Below are 15,930 nucleotides of genomic sequence, written 5' to 3' on the forward strand. Positions count from 1 at the left end.
ACTCGCCTGGCACATGTAAAGCACTGGGTTATAAATAAAATAAAGGCATTGTATCCATCTACAACTAAAAGTATTAAAAGTAAAAACTCTTTGATTTAAAAAAAGAAAGAAAGAATGAATGGATGAATGAAAAATTCACAAATTTGGCAATATTAAATCTACAGATTCAAGAAGCTGAGTGAACTTTAGACAGAATAAAACCAATGATCTCCATGCCAAGACACATCATAATTAAAATCCTAAAAACTGAAGACAAAGTAAAATTTGAAAGGAGCAGGAAAGAAACTATAATTTAACTACAAGGGAAAATCAATTTGAATGACAGTAGATTTCTCATGAGAAGTGGCATAATATTTTTCAAGTGCTGAAAGAAAAGAATATATACCCAGAATCCCATATCTGGCAGGAAAAAAAAATCCTTCAAAATGAAGGAGAAACTGATATTTTCAGATGAAGGAAAACTAAGAGAATGTCACAAGTTCACCTCCTCTAAAAGAATAACTAATGGAAGTTCTCTCAACAAAAAGCAAACACGAAGAAGTAAACAGGACACAAGGAAAATAGAAATCTGCTTAGAACACCATGGAAAAAGTTGTTGCTAACACTTCATCTTTATAAATTATCTTATATTTAATGACTTTGCTGAATTCTGATTATCTCAAATAATTTGTCACTTCTGGATATTCTATGTAGACAACATATAATCAGCAAATCATGTCAACTCTAGAATTTTTAATTCATTAGCCTGTAATTATTCACTTCCTTTGAGTTGTGTTATTTAAAAATATACTTCTGGGTAATATCTAATCAATAAAACATATGAAATAATCACCAAACTACATTAATAAATTACATTTAACTGATATTAAATTAGAAGTTTAAATTATTTTCTTGGACCATTATAAACATGATAGGTATTGGAGAGAGGATTAGAAATTATACACAGATAAAACTAAAAAAAAAGATTTCATAAAATACCCACCCTAACCACACATTTGCACTATTCTATATCCTATTCTAAGTCAGTGTTAGTTATTAATGATCAAATTGATTTCATTACCTTCAATTTGAAAAACACTATCCTAGATCCCCAACTACCAATTTTTAAAACGAATGCTGCTACATGCTTCAATTCCTGCACCTGGCCTTAACATTTAAGATCATATTAGTGAGGCTGGGGCTGGGACTCAGTGGTAGAACACTCGCCTAGCATGGGTGAGGCTCTGGGTTCGATCCTCAGCACCACATAAAGATAAATAAATAAAGGTATTGTATCCATTTACAACTAAAAGAAATTCATATTAGCAATAAAGAACACTTTAATGGGTGCCAAAGTTTAATTGGTGGTGGTGGTGGGGGGAATGGAAGCAGTCTTAAAAGTGGTATGTTTGTACCAAGAGGAAGGCAAACAACCTAAGTCAAGCTATAGTTCAAAGAGAGAAAAAAGTAATGAACTGAATCTTTACACAATGCATTATAGAGCACAGCAATGTTGAATTGAAAAGAATTTTCCCACTTTGGTGAAAGATGTTGATAACAGAGGAGACTATGCATGTGTGGGGACTAGAGATCTATGGTCAATCTCTATGCCTTCCTCTCAATTTTGCTAAACTTGTAAACCTAAAACTGGTCTAAAAAACATAAAGACAAAAAGAGAGAGAGAGAAAAAGAGAGAGAGAGGGAGAGAGAGAGAAAGAGCATGCGCCTAATTCTCAGTTGAGGTACACCACTCCAATTGGGAGGAACAGTTTATTTTCAGTATCAAGAATAACATTCTTCTCAACAAACAACCACTTACTTATATGAGTTTGACTTGATTCTTATTTATATTTGCATGACTTGACTCTCAGGTTTTGTTTTTAACTCTATTGCTATACAAATTTATAAACTAATCACTAGGTTTTTTTAATATTTAAATAATGTGGTTAACAAAAATCATTTTTCTCTTAAAAAATACACATTTTCTCACTTATACAAGAAACATGAGTTGCTACTATAATTTTTTATATTACAATTTAACAAATGTAAAACAAATTATTATTCTAACACAAAATAATAAACACCTTTAAAAGAAGTGAATAGGCCAACTTTGAGAAATATCAATACAAATTCCCACTAGTGCCCAATCTCCTGAATGAAAAGTTCCAGTCTTTCTTTTTGCCTTGAATATACAGACATTCAACAAATACTCACTGAGAATCTCTTATGTGTTAGCATGTGCCTGGCCACTCCTCATCCACACTCATCTGACTTTCCAGTCAACCTGCAATTCCCTTGTTCCATTCTGTGTTCACACTTCCCAGAATGCCCTGACTTTATCCAATCTCACTTTTCCATAAAATTTAAGGGGTCTGTTATTCATGTCAGTATGCTACTCAGTGTTTAGAACAGCATTCCTCATTTACTTAGCTCCTAATGCCTAAGAATCATATTGAAATGACCTCATATGAGCCCAAGGAATTGAGATTATTAAACTTTGATAGAACAAATTGGAACACTTCAATTACTAAATTGGTACCCTTAAGTATTGATCCCTAAATAACATTTCATATTATTAACCAAGTTAATGAGTAAAACCTCCATTCCCCCCATCCTTCAAAAAGTCTTGATTTTTTTTAACTGATACTAAACTCAAATAATGACATTAGAAAGAATTGGACTTCAGCCATAACAGAGTGCTAGTCCACAGAAGAGTTGCTGTTAATAGCATACACAGTCTCCCACTATAACTTCATTTTGAGACTAAAACTACTGAACATTTTCTATTAAGAAACTGAAAATTAAAGTACAACAAAACAAATTGGTAAGCAGTCTCTAGTAGTTACATTAATAAGAAAATACAAAATTAAAATGCTACAACAGTAACATCAAGTATCTGTCATCATAAATGGCATTCAGATGATACAAATTTTCAATATAAAAACAACATGTTAGCTAATGGTCTGGGTTAAACCATAGATGATATAAATGTTTCAATAATGTAGTATTTCAATGCTTTCTTTAAATCTGCAGTATACACCCCTTTCTTTGAAGAAACATTGACATGTTCAAGCATTTATTTCAAAGGTCAAATTGCTAAAGTCACTGTACTACTGCAGGATCTTCTTTCACAAAGCATCAACTGGTTAGAGCTAGCTTCTACTTGAGCAGAAGGAAGTCTAGTAGCACTGAGGAAGGATGCAAGAGGGGAAGGAGAAGAAGAATGGAAAAGGGGAGGGAGTACAGGAGGGAAAAGGGAGGGATCATGAGGGATCATAAATGGAAACTGATTTCCATGCATGTATGAGTCAATCGGGATGAACCTAACTACTATGTATAACCATAAAATTCTAAGAAGAGGAGGAGGAGGAGGAGTAAAAGCTAGCACTACTACATGTCATGTGGTTTCAGTGAAATATAAGAGTCAATATTGTAAAAAACTAATTCACTATTAATATCAGTGCAACAAATAAATTATAACTCCACATCCCTACCTTGTTCCAGTTCTCCACCCAACTCTTTATGTCCTCTCTTTCTATTTCCATTCTTCTTCCTCCTATTCCCAACTACTGGCATTCTCCAAACTCCTCAATCTTATTCTTCTCATGTATGCTTTTTCCTTTAGGGGAAGTATTCATTTTTTACAATTCACTGTCCCATCTAAGCAGCAGGATCTCCTCTTCTTTTTTACATTGCCCAAAACCTTACTGACTTTCCACAAAGAGTCCACCATACCCACTTTCCTGGATTTGCTCCTCTGGGACACTTTCTTCCTCAGTTCTCAACATGGGAGTTTCCCCCTAATAAGGAAAGTCTTGTCACTGTCTTCACATTTTCCTACTATTTCTCCATATGCCTCAGGGTTCATACTGTTTGCATTCACACACAACATACCTTCTTTCCTCCCCTCTTCCAATTCAAAGCCTTCCACCCTGAAAATGTCCCCATCCAAGCCTACCTCCTCCACAAAGCCTTCTTTGGCTAGACCAGTGCCCAGGATCCTCTCATTTCTCTAAACATAAAATTGAGAATCATCTGCTGTGTTTAATTTAACCCTACCTGCCTCAAAAACTGGTTTCTGTAGAACTAGTAAATATTAATAATATTTAATAATAATGTTATTTTTTTTGCTTTCTATAGCTTTCCTCTCAACTAGTTTTATACAACATCTCTAAGCTAAAGCAATCTTAATTGAGGTTAATGCAGAGCTCAAAATCATTGATTTCCATTTCTTTCTCTTTATATATTCTTAAAACAAATGGAAGGGTAGCAAAATACTATAACTGATTTCCTCAGACCCGGCTGAAATCTTATAAATGCATTTTACATAAAGATAAATAACCCTAGAAAAATTGATAGCTTGTCACTATTTAGAAATAATAATTCTAGCTTAGCTTACTATGATCTTGGACTAATACTTGTTCTAAATTACAATGTAATATAAAGCAAGTAGTCTGAGCCCTGTGGTACATGCCTGTAATGCCAGTGACTTGGGAGGCTGAAGCAGGAGAATCACCAGTTTGAGGCAAGCCTCAGCCACTTAATGAGGCCCTGAGCAACTTAGCGAGATCCTGTCTCAAAACAAAAAATAAAAAAGGGCTGGAATGTAGCTTAGCGCCCCTGATTCGATCCCTGGCATTAAAAAGGTAAATTAGGGGCTGGGGTTGTGGCTCAGAGGTAGAGTAGCATGTGTGGGGAACTGGATTCGATCCTCAGCATGACATAAAAATAAAATGAAAGTACTGTGTACACTTATAAGTAAAAAATAAATATTTTTTTAAAAAATGGTAAATTAAGTAAGTCTATATCTGAAGATAGAAAATAAATGTGAAGTAAAGTTTTAGTAGTCTTTTAAATTGCCATTCATAGATATAAAATCTTTTGGAGACCTCTTGTGGTAAATGTTAAGATTACCCAAAAAAAAAGCTAATACTTCAGGATATTCAATTTCTTTTGTCTTTTTCACATAGCATTAATATACAATGTCTTCAATATTAACAAAATATCAACCAGTAATTGATGAAAAATTCTTTTTACCTTTACATATACTGAAGAAGAAAAAAGGGGATTCTAGAGGGTTCTAGGATACTGCCAAAAACAAAAATTCTTTTATATTTGAAAATTCAATGCTATATTATTTATTGGTAATAAATATGGCAGAATTCTAGAGTTATCTTCTTCATACCTAAATAAAAGTATTCCCTATGCAACTGGCTAAGTTATCTTGTTTAAAAAATACATCTAGGAGTTATAGCTCAGGTTGCTAAAGCTAAACTTCATGGATGTTAACTGGAACCACTAGTATTTAGTGGGGGAATTGTGGTAAGATTTTACCTCACAGAGTAAAGTAAAACAAAGAAAAAGTGACTAATGTGAAATATAGATGAAAATAAAAATGAAGTACTTTCAGTATGGGGAGTGAACTTTTTAAGTATAAAAATAAAGGAATATGATTAGAGGCATGGAGGACTTAACTGGTCCAGACAGTCTATTAAAATCAATGCATAAGCAGTGAACTCAAATATAATAAAAAAAAATTTAAAGAAGAGTCAAAATTCTTTTAATTTTGAAGGAGAAAAATTCAAAAGGATATAAAAAACAGCTATAGATGGAGACTTATACAATTAGACCATAAAGAATCGTGCACAGAGAGTAAATAAGAAGGTCTAAAAAACATATGACAGAGTTCCAGGAGTGAACAGGAGAGAGACAATGTTAAAAGAGATAAGGACTGATCTACCTTTAACATATTAACTTATTTAATCCATACAGCAATCCCATAAGGTAAACACACTTATCACCCAGAAAAGAACAATAATGGGTAATACTGTTGAGTTATTTACTTAGTCACTAAGGGGAAGATCAGTTTTCCAACCTAATCCTATGTTACAGGGGTCTGCACTGTTTGACCCTATGATTCTTCAATCTCCACTGCTCCACTCTGTCCACAGATATAAATTAGCTATAGGCACTCCACAGAAATACCAACTTTTGGCTGTTTAGTCAAATGAAACTAAAATAAACAAAGTATGCAAAAGAATGAGCACTTACATGTGGTCATTAAACAGAGGAAAAAATATAAACTCCCAATGCTAACCAAAGAAATACAAATCAAAACAAGACAGATGCAATCATTAAATTTGGTAAAACTCATATATGACATCTAAAATGTCTCCAAATTTAGGCTTTGGTATCTCATGTAATAAATGGACATTTATGAATATCACTAGGCAATGGTTCTTGTTAAACAAAAATTCAGTTTTGGAAATGTCTTCATTGTGGGATGTTTTGACATTGTACTGAATTTTGTCTTTATTATTTTGAATAAATAAGAAGAGAGAAAATGAGCCTGATAATGCAACTGATCAAATTTAATTTCTATTAGCCTAAGTCAAATAAATACTCAATTATGAAAAAAATGAAGTCAAATGTGAAATACTGAAAATATAGCTCTAGAAGACTAGTCTTAAAAATAAAAAGTAGATATCTGATTAATTCTTTTAGCTCTCCAATAGCAGCACCCCTTGTAACTTTACTATATGATTTTTAATCATTCAAGTTTGAACACAGAAAAGAATTAAGAACAAAATTAGGGGACCTGATGTGGAATTTTTTACCTATGTGAAAGGTTAAAAATTTTTAAATTATCACCCCCAATGTTGGCATGGGTTCAAGGAACCCTCTTGTGCTATACTGGTGGAAATATAAATTAATATTATTTATTCTAAAAAGTAATCAAGAACTTTATAAATATATAGTTATCACCCCCTGAGTTAGAAATTCTATTTTCAGGAATTCATTTGAAGGAAATAAAGATGCACCACACATACAGAAATATTTGCATAGATATTCATCACAGCAATATTTGTAATACTGAAAAAAAATGATTACAACATAACAAAAGGGAAATGGATAAATGATGACCTATTTACATAACTAAATGTTGTGCGATCATTTTGCCTTCAAGAGTACCTACTGAAATATTAGCAGATAAAATAATGTTTACTAAGATTTGCTTCAAAATAAATTAACCAGAGAGGGAGATGGATGAAATAAGACAAGCTCCGAATTGAGAAATGGTAAAGCTAGTTGATGGGTTCATGAGCTTTTACTACACTATTCTGAATAATTTTGTATGTTTGAAGTTTTCCAAAATAAACAAAAGATATGGGAAGCTTTTAAGTTAAAAAAAAAAAGGATACCAAAATAGTTTCTAATTTTCTTCTATATTTCAATAGTGTCTGTTATGATATTTCCTTTTTCATCACAAATTTTAGTAATTTGAGTTTTTCTCCCTTCTTTTCATTAGGGTGGCTAAGGGTTTGTCAATTTTATTTATTTTTTCAAAGAACTATCTTTTTGTCAATTTTTTGAATTGTTTCTTCTGTTTCAATTTCATTGATTTCCACCCTGATTTTAATTATGTCCTGTCTTCTACTATTTTGGGGGTTGTTTTTTTCTTCTTTTTCTAGGGCTTTGATATTTTTATTTGTTGAGTTTTTCTTTGTTTAATGAAGGTTTGTAGCAGTTCAATTCACAATAGTTAAAACTGTGGAAGCAACTTAGATACCCTTCAATAGATGAATGGAAAAAAAACTGTGATACACACACACACACACACACACAATGGAATATTACTCAGCATTAAAAGAGAATAAAATTATGGCATTTGCAGGTAAATGGATGGAGTTGGAGAATATCATGCTAAGTGAAGTAAGCCAATCCCCACAAAACAAGGACTGAATGTTCTCTCTGATAAGTGGATGATCCATAATGGGGGCGACAAGGGAAAAATGGGGGAACTTTGATCAGGCATGGGGAAGGAATGGTAGGGAAGGGACATGGGGATATGAAAGATGGTGGAATGAGATGGATATCATTAACCTAGGTTCATGTATGACTGCACATATAGTGTGACACTACATCGTGTACGACCATAGAAATGTAAAGTTGTGCTGCTATGTGTACAATGAATGAAATGCATTCTGTCATATATATCTAATTAAAATAAATTTTTTAAAAAATTTAAAATTTTCAAAAAGTAAAAACACAAACAACAACAACAAAAAAACTTCTGGGGCTTCACAGATCTGCTCTTTCTTCAATGTTCCTTGACACATGTCAGAATAAATTACTCAGGATTGGCTCAAAAAGAAAGAAAAAAAAGTATACCGAAGTGATTTTGCCATACAAATCCAAGTTCATTAATGAAAAAAGTGGTATACGTATACAGAAATAATACACTAAAATGTAGTTATCTCTGGGTTTTACAATTTTGAATTACTTTATCTTTCTTTTTTGTAAATCCTAACTTCTAAATGAACATATGTCTGTGTTATAATCAAAAAACAAATTATGAAAGCTACTTTGTTGGAAGTTACATTTAAATAGAATGAACACTCTTAACTTTAAGATCAAAGAAACATATGGAACTTCACTTAATAAATCAGTTTGATTTTCTAACTGTTTTGTCGACTTACTAAATGAAAATCTTTATGTGCTTGCTTGCCTAATTCTAAAGTCCAGTTCCTCAATATACAACTTCCTCTTCATTTAAGCCCCAGCCCAAAATTTTGGTCTCTTCACCACCACTGCTGGTCTTCACCACTGCTCCACAGTGGCAGTATAGAATCCTCCTCAATGGTACATAACATATCATGCCTCATGAATCCAGTTAGATATGTACATATTTGCCTCTCCTACTGGGTTGTCAACTGTGCCAGACACATATAATAGACTCATTTTCTTCCTCTACAGCCACAGTGCCCATTACACCATTTCATATATAAGTCATGTGACCTTAGATCTTGTAAATAAAACTACTGGACACTACTGGACGCAGCACTGAACTGAAACTTAAAGCACAAAAAGGGGGATAGTAGAGGATAGGAAAGGCAGCAGAATACAACAGACACTAGTATGGCAATATGTAAATCAGTGGATGTGTAACCGATGTGATTCTGCAATCTGTATACAGGGTAAAAATGGGAGTTCATAACCCACTTGAATCAAAGTGTGAAATATGATATGTCAAGAACTATGTAATGTTTTGAACAACCAACAATAAAATTTTTTTAAAAATAGAAAAAAGAAAATAAAGCACAAAGAAAGCATTTTCAAAACTATGTAAGATTTCCAAAAAATGAATCTTATCTCCGGAAACTGAAAATTACCAAACAATATACTGAAGTAATATCATAAGCCCCTTAATTACCAAACAATAGCATTAAGTAATATCAGAAGCCCCTTTAAAATGATCATTTTTATAGTCTTACATTAAAGAGACAGTACGGGTAATTTTCTTTTGAAAATTTCCATTACTTTGAAATACAATTCTGAAATGTAATTTTTAAAAAAGCTGAAATATAATTTTTTTAAGTTACATTGAAATATAATTTTTATAATTATAAACTATTTTTAACAACTTTAACAAGTTTGGCTTTGTCAGTAAATCAGTTTCATAATCATTATCTTCAAACAGCATGCCAACATACCTAATAGCAGTGACCCTGTGAATGAGCATCTCTGTTTGCTCTGACAAGTCTGATGGAAGTAGCAGCTCCACCGGCTGCAGGCTTGATATCCGAGTCCAGCTCAGAACGGGAAGGAGAGTCCTGGAAACTATCCAACACAACTTCACCTGTGGCAGGCTTCACACCCTGAAAACAAGCACAAATGTAATATCACAGACAATATAATTTCTTCCAGTTATGGTTAAACATGCAAATAGTAAAGATGATACATTCCATTTCTAAAGTGTTTGAAAACCTGTTGTTTTTCAAGACTCATTTACATAAGTCAGAGTCACTGAACTAAAAGAAACTAAATGGGAGTTTCAAAAGGCACCTGAGTACAGGCCCTGGACCTAATGCAAAGATGGAGTGACTATGACAAGTCACCAAATTCTACTTGGGCCTCAGTTTCCTCCTCCAAAATGGAAATAAGTCAGTTTATTTCCCTAACAGAACTATTGTAAGGATCAAGTCAGAAAAGAAAATATGAATGCTTTAGAAAATATAAGGCATTGTACAGATAGATACAGAAGTAATAAGTGATATGGTCCTAGTAATCTGAAAACCAAAATGTTCAAGAATACACTTAATCATATAAACAAATAAATAAAAAGCAAACTTTTGCAAAAAAAAAAAAAACAACAATATACATGTAACAAATTCTCATGAACCCCAACCAGGCAGTCTATTCAATTAAATAACTTGAAGATACCCCATTACCCTATGCCAAAAGACAAACTGGAAAATATTACCACTTGGAAGAGGTTAAAAAAAATGTCAAGTTACTTAGCCAGGGTCTCAGTACTAAATGGTGGATTCAAACCCACACAGTCTAACTCCCCAGGCCACACTCTTATATACTACTAATGCCTATGAGAAGCCTAGGGTGAGTTACAGCCTCCACCAGCTAAAAGAAGGGAGAATCATTAATCCCTATGTTCATATGCTATTGATGGCTAACCAACTGACACAGCCTCTTTCTAAAACAGCCCGCTGAAAATATCCACATCCTATAATCAGCAATTCCTTCCCCAGATGTAAATTCCTGAAAAATTCAGGCATGTATAAAGTAGAAGACATGCACAAAAACATTTATACATATAGCAGCATTCTTTGTAGAACCAAAAACTAGAGAGAACCCATATGTCCACCAACAGAGGAATATGTAAACTGTACACCATAAAATATAATAGGACACAGCAACGAAAAACCTACAGCAACAAATGTAAATAAATCTCACATAAAAACATAGGAAACAAAAGAAGCAGGATCTAAAGAAAAATACATACAGTATATCTACACTTGTGATTAAAGTGGTAAAACTAGAACTAAAAGGAAGGAACTTATTACCTCAAAAGTCTGGATTACAGTCACTTCTGGAGTGAAGAGACACACAAGGATCTTATGGGTTGTAGTAGTTATAGTTCTGACCTGGGTGACTGTCTTATGCTACCCTGCCAAATTTATTTTATGCATTTTTCATTGAATATTTTATAATTTTTTAAATATCTCACGCATAGATCAAAAAAATACTTTCATTCAAAAAAGACTACAATTTTATAAAAAGAAAAATCTTTTAATTCCATTCAAAAAGCTTTCTATAGTATTCCATACTATACTATCTATAGTATCAGTGTCTCAGGATACATATCTAAGTTTCAAAGCCAGCCTCAGCAAAAGCAAGGTGCTAAGCAACTCAGTGAGACCCATTCTCTAAATAAAATACAAAATGGGAATGGGATGTGGCTCAGTGATCAAGTTCCCCCGAGTTCAATCACTGGTACCAAAAAAACAAGAAGAGAAATTTAAAGTCAATCTGTTTAGAACCATACTGTCCATACTTAAGGCAATGGTCCTAATCACCGTGTTTTTCCAATAGTGAAGCCTTCGATTCTAGACTCACTGCCAGTACACGAAGATGACTCCCAGGCTGTGACTATGGAATGGCTAACACTGATCACAGCAGGGAAAAATCCAGGAAGAACTTTTCTGAAGGTAAAGGAAAATGAATTCCATTTCAGCCACTGAGTTTGAAGGGTCATAAAATTCTGAGTGCCCTTGCTTAATACTAATTTAGATGCAAAAGCCTGGAGCTCAGGAGAGAGGTTGAGCCAGCTGAAAATATCCACATCCTATAATTCATCCTATATCCACACCCTATAACCACTTTTGGACTGATGATATCCTTAACTCTGGATATCATCAATCCAAAAGTGGTTTCTGAGATCAAGAGAGGATCCAAAAAAAACAAAAAAAACAAAACAAACAAACACTGAAAGTGCAAATTACCACTTTCATTTTATTTTTGTATCCCACTTCACATACTATGGTTAGATCTGGCAGTAGATTAGAGGTTATTTCTAAATGTGCTAATAAGGAACTATACATTGTCAACTCTGTTCTTTAAACTGAGTTTCAGGTAAATATAAAATAGCATACAACATATGTTAAAGCCTAAAAGCAAATAACTTTACTATTTGTAGATAGGTCCAACTGTGTCTGCAGTTAGATAAAAAGTGCTTCTCAAGGAAGAAAAAAAATCTAATTGGCTTAGAGCCATCCAATCCCCAAGGTAATGCTAACTCCCTGAGAGAAGAGCTTACAGGTTAAGCAAATGCCAAGTTAGCACAGAGTAACACAGAATAAGGTATTAAAAGTCACACTGGAGACATTTAGATTGTAAGAATTTATTGATATTGTCAATGACTGTAGAAATTTTAAAAAGCAAAGAGAAATTATTACTCAGGCAAAAAGCCCTGCTTTCACTTAATGTACAACAGGACAAAGGTATTTAATAATTGTCAAAGGCCCTAAAAATATTTTGAGCATGGTCCAGGTAGGCATGTAAATGGGCAAATGTATTCATAAATTGCCATAAGGCAAGGGCAAGAAAACTATAATTCACAAACCATGTTTATATGAAACACTGAGTATAAATATTCCTAACACTTAGTCTGGTGTTTTACATTGGTCAATTATCACTTCTCTAACTATCCCTTTCTCCAAATCTAGATAGAATATTCTAGAATCATTCATGTTTAATTTCAAGCCTGTAGAGGAAATCTAGAAAACTCTTGCTACTCATGCATGTGGCTGGCTTATGTTTTATTCTACTATGTGCACACTGTCCACATTTATGCCTATTACTCCACTTACCTTCAACCCTAAAATCCTGAAGCATATGAACCAAAACTATCTGTATTTTTCCATAGCACAGAATGCTGAGATAGGAGTATACTGTAACTAGTAATGTAACATATAATCCAATGCTTCCCAATTCAACTACTTCAAGGCATATCTCATCAGTTATCCTCATTATAAACCATTTGTGATTCTCATGTTTAGAAATACCATGAACAGTTATTATTCCTTTTTCACCTACAAAATACTTACCACAATGCCAATGAAAATGTTCCCCATTTTTTTGTCCTTAATGTTTTCCTTATTTTCATAGATACATAGAAGGTAGCTGGTAGAAGTATCAGTCAGTATCTCATCAACATCTACAGCATCATCCAGCTTGATCAGAGGATTCTCATGTAATAATGATTAAAGAAAAATAATGTCCTAAAGTGCCACTAATGTTTAAAATTAACTGTTTTCTCCATTAAAACAATGGTTCATTTTCTGAGTATTTTCCTCTATGCAAAATTCTTCCATGCAGCACATTCTTCTGATTTACCATGAGCATAGCTGCATGTAAGGTTCATGAGGACAGATAACTATTATTGTCTCACTCCCAAAGGCCCTAGGAGAATACATCAGATGCTGTGGATGCCCAAATATTAACCCCCTTTAACTGGATGATGCTGAGACTTGAATTATTAACAATTCTAAAATACTTGATTCTATAAATCAAAGCATGAATATACTAAAATAAGTATAAATTAATTTTTTTCTTTAACATACCTAAAGCTCCCAGAAAGGTAAAACAGTTTTAAAAGACATTTTAAAAAATCAGAAATAAATGTATATGTGTGTAGGTTGTGCATGCGTGCATTTGTGTGTGTGTGTGTGTGTGTGTGCGTGTGTGTGTAAAATGAGTCCATTAATCCAATTCTCAAGAGGTAAAAGCTAATTCTGGAAAAAGCTGGTCTGGATACATCCAATTTGGGTATAAGAAGATAAAAGAAAGGAGGAAACACTGCCAAATTCATTCTATGAAGCCAGTTATCACCCTGATACCAAAACCAGATAAAAGCATATCAAGGAAAGAAAACTACAGACCAATATCCTTGATGAACACAGATGAAAAACTTCTTAATAAAATGCTTCAAATTACATTCAAAAACACAGTAAATAAAGATAGTACACCATGATCGGGGATGCAAGCCTAGCTCAACGTAGACAAATCAATAAATGAATTCACCACATAAATAGATTTAAGGACAAGAATCACATGATTATTTCGATACAGAATAAGCATTGGACAAAGTCCAGCACTCATTCATGTTTAAAACACTAGAGAAACCAGGGATAGAAGGAACTGACCTCAACATCGTAAAGGCTATATATGACAAACCAAAGGCCAATATAATACTGAACAGAGAAAAACTGAGAATATTTCCTCTGAAAACAGGAATAAGACAAGGATGTCCAATCTCACCACTCCAATTCAACATATTCCATAAAACTCAAGCCAGAGCAATTAGGCAAGAGAAGGAAATTAAAGGGAGAGAAATAGGAAAAAAAGAAGTCAAATTATCTGTCCACCGATGACATTATCCTATGTTTAGAAGACCTGAAAAACTCCAAGAGAAGACTTCTAAAGATGATAAACAAATTTAGCAGGATACAAGAACAACATATTGCTTTCCTATGCACCAATAATGAATCCGCTGAGAAAGAAATCAGGAAAACTATCGCATTTACAATAACTTGAAAAAAAATCTTTAGAATAAATCTAACCAAGGAGGTGAAAGACCTGTATGAAAACACTGAAAAAAGAAATAGAAGATCTCAGAAGATGAAAGACCTCCTATGTTCTAGGATAGGCAGAATTTTATCAAAATGGCCATACTACCAAAGCAGCATATAGATTCAACACAATCCCCACCAAAATACCAATGGCATTCTTCACAGAACTAGAACCAAAAAAAAAAAAAACAGTTCTAAAATTCATTTGGAAGAATAATAGACCCAGAATGGCCAAAGCAATCCTGAACAAAAAGAGCAATTCTGGAGGCATCACAATACCTGATCTCAAATTATACCACAGAGTTACAGTAACAAAATTAATATGGTACTGGCACCAATGAAACAGAACAGAAGATCCAGAGACAAACTCATATACTTACTTATAGCCCTATGATACTTGACAAAGATTCTAAAAAGAGAAAGGATGACCATTTTAACAAAAGGTGCTTGGAAAACTGGATACCTATATGTAGAAGAATGAAACTTGATCCCTATCTCTCACTCTGGACAAAGGTCATTTCAAAGTGGACCAAAGAAAATAGAAGATCAGTGGAGTAGAAGAAAGGGATCGAGGGAGAAGGAGATGGGACAAGAGAAGGAAAGAACAATGAATGAATCTGACCTAACTTTCCTATACATATATGAATACACCACAGTGAAATCTCACCATTATGTATTTATCTATTAGTACTAATTTAAAAACAAAACTATAAGTAAACAGAAAGATCAGTAGAATGAGGGGAATAGGGGGATGGAAGAGGAGAGGGAAAGGGGAAGTAGTGGGGACTGAATTAGAACAAATTACAATCCATGCTTTTACAATTATGTCCAAATGAATCTTAATGTTATGTATAACTAAGAAGAACCATTTTTTTTTAACAAAAAAGATCAAAGACATAGATCAAAGACCCAGGAATTAGACCAGAAACTCTATAACTTCTAAGAAGAAAATGTAGGCTCAACATTTCAACATATAGGCACAGGCATCAACTTACTTAACAAGACTCATTAAGCACAAGAAATAAAAACAAGAATCAATAAGTGGGACAGCATCCAATTAGAAAGCTTCTGCACAGCAACAGAAACAAGAGTGTGAAGAGAGAGCCTACAAGATGGGAGAATGTCTTTGCCACCTGCTCCTCAGATAAAGGATTAATATCCAGAATATATACATATATATATATATATATATAAACTTAACATCAAAAAAACAAATAACCCAATAAATAAATGGGCAAAAGAACTAAACAGATGTTTCTCAAAAAAAGAAATACAAATGGCCAAGAAATATATGAAAAAATGGTCAGCATATATAGCAAATAGGGAAATGCAAATTAAAACGACATGGAGATTTCATCTCATTCTAGTCAGAATAGCAATTATCAAGATAACAAATAGCAATAAATACTGGTGAGGAGATGGGGGAAAAGGTACATTCATATATTGTTGGTGGGACTCAAAATAGTGCAACCATCCTGGAAAGCAGTATGGAGATTTTTCAAAAAACTAGGAAGAAATCACC

General features: G+C 33.4%; 1 long non-coding RNA gene across 1 annotated transcript in view; it reads right to left on the reverse strand.

The window, feature by feature from the left end:
* Nucleotides 1–15,553, reverse strand: part of LOC144370390 (uncharacterized) — a 52,976-nt gene extending 37,423 nt beyond the window's left edge. The window contains exons 1-2 of the long non-coding RNA XR_013430368.1: nt 12,885–15,553; nt 9,474–9,638 (exon numbers count right to left, since the gene is read on the reverse strand). This is a non-coding gene — a long non-coding RNA (uncharacterized LOC144370390). The remainder of the gene's footprint in view (nt 1–9,473; nt 9,639–12,884) is intronic.
* Nucleotides 15,554–15,930: the final 377 nt, after the last annotated feature.

The sequence above is a fragment of the Ictidomys tridecemlineatus genome, chromosome 14 (genome assembly GCF_052094955.1).
Source record: "Ictidomys tridecemlineatus isolate mIctTri1 chromosome 14, mIctTri1.hap1, whole genome shotgun sequence".
Lineage (NCBI taxonomy): Eukaryota > Metazoa > Chordata > Mammalia > Rodentia > Sciuridae > Ictidomys > Ictidomys tridecemlineatus.